Here is an 8,418-nt window from a genome sequence, read left to right as displayed (position 1 = left end):
GTGTCAGACATGTATATAAAAGTATGTGTAATTCCATACTATATTATATAGTATAGAATTACACATACTTTTATATACATGTTTGACACTATATATAGTCTATATATAGTGTATATAAAGATATGTGTAATCATAAATATATATAGTGTATATATAGCATATATAGTGTCAAACATGTATATAAAAGTATGTGTAATTATATATATATATATATATATATATATATATATATATATATATATATATATATATATATATATATATATATATATATATATGTCTTAATTGGATTATCCAGAGAATAGTGCTCGATACCGTGGTAGAGCGCAATTTGTGTATATAATTTGTGTATATATATAGTGTATATAAAGATATGTGTAATCATAAATATATATATAGTGTATATATAGCATATATAGTGTCAAACATGTATATAAAAGTATGTGTAATTATATAAATATATATATACATATATATATATATATATATATATATATATATATATATATATATATATATATATATATATATATATATATATATATGTCTTAATTGGATTATCCAGAGAATAGTGCTCGATACCGTGGTAGAGCGCAATTTGTATGTGTGGGAAAAATCACAAGACTACTTCATCTCTACAGAACTGTTTCATGAGGGGTTCCTTCAATCATCAGGAGATTTTAATGGAAGCATTCACATACAATGGTTTATATCAGGAAACCTGATTGCCCTCTCATCGGGGGGTGCTTACAAACATCAGTCGTTTACCAAGCAAAGGTAACACGCAAGAACATTAACACATCCGACACGTACGTAGGATTAACCGAGGGAGAGTTTAAAGCCAGATGGAATAATCACAAGGCCTCCTTTAGAAACCAGACCTTGCGGAATTCTACAGAACTCAGCAAGCACATTTGGAACCTCAAAGACAATAATGTTGAATATGCAATAACATGGCAAATTCTTGCATCCAGCACACCTTACAACAGTGGTAATAAAAGATGCAACCTATGCTTAAAAGAGAAACTGTTTATTATATATCACCCAGACCTGTCATCACTCAACAAGCGCAGTGAAATCATATCAGCACGCTGTCACAGACGGAAACACCTCCTAGGTCACACATGAGCCAATCACCATGCCCCTACGCCTGCCTGTACCCACCCACTCTGTGCCCTTTATAAACCATATATATATATATATATATATATATATATATATATATATATATATATATATATATATATATATATATATATATATATATATATATATTTATATATAGTGTCTAAAATGTATATAAAAGTATATGGAAATATAAATATAAACATATATATATATATATATATATATATATATATATACAGATATGTATATAAAAGTATGTGAAATTATAAATATATTAGGTGTCTAACATGTGTATAAAAATATGTGTAATTATAAATATATATACATATATATAGTGTCAAACATCTATATACAAGTATGTGTAATATTACACATATTCATGATACTATAAATATATAGTGTCAAACAAGTATATACAATTAGGTCTAATTGTAAATATATATCGTGTTAAAAATGTATATAAAAGTATATGTTATTATAAATATATATAGGGTCAAACATGTATATACAAATATGTGGAATTCTATACTACTGTATAATATATAGTACAGAATTACACATACTTTTATGTTCATGTTTGACACTATATATAGTTTATATATAGTGTCAAACATGTATATAAATGTATGCATAATTATATTCTATATACAGTATCAAACATGTGAATGAAAGTATGTGTCATTATAAATATATATAGTAACAAACATGTGTATAAAAGTATGTGTAATTATATATATATATGTATATATATATTTATATATACATAGTGTCAAATATATATATAATAGTATGTGTTATTATGAATATATACATTAACATGTATATAAACGTATGTGTATCTATAAATATATATAGTGTAAAACATGTATATACAAGTATGTGTTATTATAAATATATGTAATGTTTAACATGTATATAAAAGTATGTGGAATTATAAATATATATAGTGTCAAACATGTATATACAAATAAGTGGAATTCTATACTATATGATATAGTACAGAATACACATATTTTGTATCCATTTTGACACTATGTATAGTCTATATATAGTGTCAAACATGTAAATAAAAATATGTTATTATAAATAAGTATGGCGTTTAAAATGTATATAAAAGTATGTGTAATTATAAATATACATAGTGTCAAACATGTATATAAAATTATGTGTTATTATAAATATATATATATATATTTAGTGTCAAACAACTATATAAATGTATGTTTAATTATAAATATACATAGTGTCAAGCATGTATATAAAAGTATGTGTAATTATAAATATAAATTATAAATGACGTCACACAAACCAAAGTGTTTCCGGGGCGGAATCAGGCAAACATAACAAACCAGCCTATGGCTTTGCACTTTGTTAGATTTATTAATTTGTGGCAACTTGTCCATGGTGTACCCCGCCTTCCGCCCGATTGTAGCTGAGATAGGCACCAGCGCCCCCCGCGATCCCAAAGGGAATACGCGGTAGAAAAATGGATGGATGGATGGCATTCAATTTAGTTACTTTATTGGGTTTACAACCCTCTGCCGCTGTTTTGTACTGTTTTTATTAGTATTATTTCTCAATTATTTGTAAATGTTGCAATTGATGGATAAAGGTTTATAAAATAAATTAAAAAAATGAAAAAATAAAAACAATATAAAACTAATTCGGGTGAAAAATGACGCCATACGAGCCTAAGTATTTCCGGTTCCGAAGGACAATAGCTACTTGAAATTGTTGAGATTTGTTGAGAGCGCCTTGGTGTTTATATACATTGAGAATATATGTTTTTATGTACATTGTTCAATTAAAAAAAAAAAATACAACAGTTACGGAATGCCGGAAAGATCAACCACCCAGTGGCTAAACTAATATTGCATAACATAATATAACATATCGATTAAAAAAATATATTTTAGGCGACAAAGGTGCCTTACATCACAGAACGTAAAGCGAGATGTTATTTACAAAACACAACTTTATGAAGATCATTTCAACGTCATTCATTGACGTAACCTTCTATTAATATTGTGACCACTAGATGGCAATGTTTCCTCAAAATCCACAAAATGTCATTCAAAATACAACCTTTTACTAATAATTGTTTTTTTTTTCATTACATTCATCAAGGTTTTGTAAAACTTAAGTGGGTCATATGGCTCACAATTAGCACTAAATAACAACATCTAATGAATAAACACAAGCATTGAACGAGTGAGCAAAACATGACGTTCTCAGCGTCTTGTTTTTGTTACCATGACAACTTCACAACAATCACACGTTTACCGCCAAATGTTTGTGCTTGCAATATTGTCAAATCAACATTCCTGCATTGCTTTTAATATTTGCACTTTATTTCTTTCTAGTTCAAAATATACTTTTTTAGCATAAACAATGTCGTACTTGACATTTAAATTAGGACTGTAGAGGTGTGAACACATGCGATTAATCACAACAAATGATGGCGTTAATCATCCATCCACTCTGATCAATCATGCAATACATTTTGTGTACTTTACCTTATTGGTGGATGTTTACCTCACACCTGTGTTGTTGTACGTCAGCAATCAGCGTACCTGACAGGTGTGCTGTTAGACGTCAGTGATCAGCTGACATGTGTTTGTATTGTGAAATTGTGTGTTTGTATGGTGAAATTGTGTGCTTGTATTGTGGAAGTATGTGTTTGTATTGTGAAAGTATGTGTTTGTATTGTGAAATCATGTGTTTGTATTGTGAAAATTCTTGTTTGTATAGCGAAACTATGTGTTTTTATAGTGAAAATGTGTGTTTGTATAGGGAAAATATGTGTTTGTGTTGTGAAATCATGTTTGCATCGGGAAATCATGTGTTTCTATTGTGAAATCATGTGTTTGTATTGTGAAAATATGTGTTTGTATTGTGAAAATTCTTGTTTGTATAGTGAAAATATGTGTTTGTATAGTGAAAATATGTTTTTTTTTATAGTGAAAATATGTGTTTGTGTTGTGAAATCATGTTTGCATCGGGAAATCATGTGTTTGTATTGTGAAAATTCGTGTTTGTTTATTGAAAATATGTGATTGTGTCGTGAAATCATGTGTTTGCATTGGAAAATAATTTGTTTGTATTGTGAAATCATGTGTTTGTATTGGAAAATCATGTGTTTGTATTGTGAAATCATGTGTTTCAATTGTGAAATTGTGTGTTTGTATAGTGAAATCATGTTTGTATTGTGAAATTATGTGTTTGTATTGTGAAATCATGTGTTTGTATTGTGAAAATATGTGTTTGTTTAGTGAAAATATGTGTTTGTAGAGGGAAAATATGTGTTTGTGTTGTGAAATCAGGTTTGCATCGGGAAATCATGTGTTTCTATTGTGAAATCATGTGTTTGTATTGTGAAATCATGTGTTTGTATTGTGAAATCATGTGTTTGTATTGTGAAAATATGTGTTTGTATTGTGAAAATATGTGTTTGTATTGTGAAAATTCTTGTTTGTATAGTGAAAATATGTGTTTGTATAGTGAAAATATGTTTTTTTTTATAGTAAAAATATGTGTTTGTGTTGTGAAATCATGTTTGCATCGGGAAATCATGTGTTTGTATTGTGAAATCATGTGTTTGTATTGTGAAAATTTGTGTTTGTTAAGTGAAAATATGTGATTGTGTCGTGAAATCGTGTGTTTGTATTGGAAAATCATGTGTTTGTATTGTGAAATCATGTGTTTCAATTGTGAAATTGTGTGTTTGTATAGTGAAATCATGTTTGTATTGTGAAATTATGTGTTTGTATTGTGAAATCATGTGTTTGTATTGTGAAAATATGTGTTTGTTTAGTGAAAATATGTGTTTGTATAGGGAAAATATGTGTTTGTGTTGTAAAATCAGGTTTGCATCGGGAAATCATGTGTTTGTATTGTGAAATTATGTGTTTGTATTGTGAAAATTATTTTTTGTATAGTGAAAATATGTGTTTGTATAGTGAAAATATGGGTTTGTGTTGTGAAATCATGTTTGCATTGGGAAATCATGTGTTTGTATTGTGAAATCATGTGTTTGTATTGTGAAAATTAGTGTTTGTATAGTGAAAATATGTGTTTGTATAGTGAAAATATGTGTTTGTGTTGGAAAATAATTTGTTTGTATTGTGAAGTCATGTGTTTCAATTGTGAAATTGTGTGATTGTATTGTGAAAGTGTATTTTGAAATGATGTTTTTTTGTTGAAAAGTACGTGTTTGTATCGTGAAAGTATGTGCTTGTATTGTAAAAGGATGTGCTTGTATTGTGAAAATATGTGCTTGTATAGTGAAAATATGTGTTTTTGTCGTGAAATCATGTGTTTGCATTAGGATATCATGTGTTTGTATTCTGAAATCATGTGTTTGTATTGTGAAAATTTGTGTTTGTATAGTGAAAATATGTGGTTGTATAGTGAAAATATGTGTTTGTATAGTGAAAATGTGTGTTTGTATAGTGAAAATATGTGTTTGTGTTGTGAAATAATGTGTTTGCATTGGGAAATCATGTGTTTGTATTGTGAAATCATGTGTTTCTATTGTGCAATTTTATTGTGAAAGTATGTGTTTTTACTGTGAAAATATGTGTTTGTGTAGTGAAAATATGTGTTTGTGTTGTGAAATCATGTGTTTGCATTGGGAAATCATGTGTTTGTATTGTGAAATCATGTGTTTGTTGTGAATGCATGTGTTTGTATAGTGAAAATATGTGTTTGTGTTATGAAATCATGTGTTTGTATTGGGAAAACCATGTGTTTGTATTGTGAAAATGTGTGTTTGTATAGTGAAAATATGTGTTTGTATAGTAAAATATGTGTTTGTATAGTGAAAATATGTGTTTGTATAGTAAAAATATGTGTTTGCTTTGGGAAATCATTTGTTTGTATTGTGAAAATGTGTGTTTGTATAGTGGAAATATGTTTGTGTTGTGAAATCATGTGTTTGTATTGTGAAATCATGAGTTTGTTGGGAATGCATGTGTTTGTATAGTGAAAATATGTGTTCGTGTTATGAAATCATGTGTTTGCATTGGAAAACCCATGTGTTTGTATCGTGAAAATGTGTGTTTGTATAGTGAAAATATGTGTTTGTATAGTGAAAATATGTGTTTGCATTGGGAAATCATTTGTTTGTATTGTGAAAATGTGTGTTTGTATAGTGGAAATATGTGTTTGTGTTGTGAAATCATGTGTTTGCATTGGGAAATCATGTGTTTTTATAGTAAAAATATGTGTTTGTATACTGAAAATATGTTTGCATTATATGTAAAATACTGTATTTACAGTATATGCTGAATGTACATACAGTATATACAATACTGTATTTACAGTTTATACTGACTGTATATACATGATAAACAATACTATATTTACAGTATATGCTGACTGTACATACAGTATGTACAATACTGTATTTACAGTATATACTGAATGTATATGCAGTATGTACAATACTGTATTCATAGTTCTGCATCCCAATGTTATTACAGAAAGAAAGAATCATGTCACAACATTAAAAGATGATTTTATTTTCTAAATCCAAGTCCAAAGGTGTTATTTGTCATAACCCCTGAGCACCACGATCCAGTTTTCCCACAATGCACTGGACTCGTCAGCGTCAACATTTCAAGTTGCTTATGTCAGCAAATATAAAACTAGCAGCAAAGCTAAACTACAAACAAATTGATCAAGGACATCAATTTATATTCATATCATTTCTGATCATTTTCACACGTGTCAATCTTCCAGTCTCTCCCCCAAACACTTGACATATCAGATGTGTAATATTTGCCTGATATTCACAACAAATACACGCTTGAACAGAAATACAAGTATCATTGTTTTCACAAGGAGATGATGCAATGAACACAACTCTCATTGGCTCCTGATACTCAATCAATAACTGTCTTTTTTGTCATTATGAACTATAATAATAATAACAACAATGAATTACACCTCAAATATGTAACGTCAGCATGAAGTAACAGTCTTACACCTGTACCTTTGTGCTACACATGTAATTTTGTGCTACACCTGTGACTTTGTTACACCTGTAACTTTGTGTTAAACCTGTAACTTTATGTTGCATGTGTAACTTTGTGCTATACCTGTAACTTTGTTACACCTGTAACGTTGTGCTACACCTGCAACTTTGTGCCACACCTTCAACTTTATCTTAAACCTGTAACTGTGCTACACCAGTAACTCTGTGCTACACATGTAACTTTGTTATACCTGTAACTTTATGTTACACTTGTAAATTTGTGTTGCACATGCATCTTTGTTACACCTGTAACTTGGAGCTACGTCTGTAACTGTGTGTTACACCTGTAACTTTATGGTACATGCGTAACTTTGTGCTACACCTGTAACTTTGTTACACCTGTAAAGTTGTGCTACACCTGTAACCGTGTGTTACACCCATGATTTTGGGCTACACCTTTAACTTTATGTTAAACCTGTAACTGTGCTACATCTGTAACGTTGTGCCACACATGCAACTTTGTTACACCTGTAACTTTGTGCGACACGTGCAACTTTGTTACATCTGTAACGTTGAGCTACACCTGTAACTTTGTGTTACACCCGTAAGTTTATGATACATGCATAACTGTGCTACAACTATAACTTTATGTTACACCTGTAAATTTGAGCTACATCTGTAACTGTGTGCTACACCTGTAACTTTGTGCTACACCTTTAACTTTATGTTAAACCTGTAACTGTGCTACACATGTAACTCTGTGCTACACATGTAACTTTGTTACACCTGTAACTTTGTGCTACACATGCATCTTTGTTACACATGTAACTTTGAGCTACATGCAGCCCTTTGAGACACTAGTGATTTAGGGCTATATAAGTAAACATTGATTGATTGATTGATCTGTAACTTTGTGTTACATGCGCAAGTTTGTGCTACAGCTATAACTTTGTTACACCTGTAACGTTGTGCTACACTTGTGACTGAGCTAAACCAGTAACTGTGTTACACCTGTAACTTTGTGCTACACCTTTAAAATTATGTTAAACCGGTAACTGTGCTACACCGCTAACTTTGTGCTACACATGTAACGTTATGTTACACTTGTAACTTTGAGCCACACCTGTAACTTTGTGCTACAGCTGTAAATGTATGTTACACCCGTAACTTTGTGCTACACCTTTAAGTTTATGTTACCCCTGTAACTGTGCTACATCTGTAACTGTGTGCTACATCTTTAACTTTGTACACAGGTGTACTATATTAAAGTACAGTTGTACTATATAGAAGTACAATTTTACTATATTATAGAA

The sequence above is a fragment of the Nerophis ophidion genome, linkage group LG01 (assembly GCF_033978795.1).
Source record: "Nerophis ophidion isolate RoL-2023_Sa linkage group LG01, RoL_Noph_v1.0, whole genome shotgun sequence".
NCBI lineage: Eukaryota > Metazoa > Chordata > Actinopteri > Syngnathiformes > Syngnathidae > Nerophis > Nerophis ophidion.
The sequence above is the reverse complement of the archived record's forward strand: the minus strand, read 5'-3'. Positions refer to the sequence as shown.